The sequence below is a fragment of the Fukomys damarensis genome, unplaced genomic scaffold (genome assembly GCF_012274545.1).
Source record: "Fukomys damarensis isolate Sample0158 unplaced genomic scaffold, DMR_v1.0_HiC HiC_scaffold_39, whole genome shotgun sequence".
In the NCBI taxonomy this organism is placed as follows: domain Eukaryota; kingdom Metazoa; phylum Chordata; class Mammalia; order Rodentia; family Bathyergidae; genus Fukomys; species Fukomys damarensis.
The window spans coordinates 35,019,109-35,019,629 of NW_022900951.1; the positions used below are offsets into that span (position 1 = coordinate 35,019,109).

At 66.0% G+C, this 521-nt stretch overlaps 1 protein-coding gene across 6 annotated transcripts in view; it reads right to left on the reverse strand.

Moving 5' to 3' along the window:
- Bcor (BCL6 corepressor) overlaps nucleotides 1-521 on the reverse strand; it is a 134,114-nt gene that overhangs the window by 53,066 nt on the left and 80,527 nt on the right. The window lies entirely within an intron of this gene.

Below are 521 nucleotides of genomic sequence, written 5' to 3' on the forward strand. Positions count from 1 at the left end.
AAATGGGGCTCCGAAGCTCAGAGCCTGGAGCGGCCAAGCCTCAGCCAACCCCATCTTCCACTCGTTCTGAGCGGCCTGCGAGGGTCTCGGTCTCCTTTCGAGGGTCGAAGGGCCACTAGCCCCTGGGATCCAGCTTCTGGCCTTAAGAGGCTCGCAAGACAGATGGGGCAAAACCTGTTTTGGGAGCCTTCCCAGTGTCCGCCCCCGCTCTCCAAACCAGACATTCACGTCCGCCCCTCGGCCCCACTCTAGCCCTGGGCGGGGGACCGGGGTAGGTCAAGGCGGCACTACACCTCCTCCCTTCCCCATAGGGACACAGTCTGGTACCGGGCTCCGACTTCGCCACTCCGCATGTGGGAGGGCTGATGGACCTCCCTTCCTTCTCAGCGCCGGAGGAGATCCGGCGGCTGCCGAGCTAACCTGCCTGGCTTTCCCTGCCTCACCCCCACCCCGTCCCGCCCTACCCGACTCTCCTGGCCCTGGGCCCGGCCGGGGAAGGCGTTGTTTTGCCAGCGGGAGCC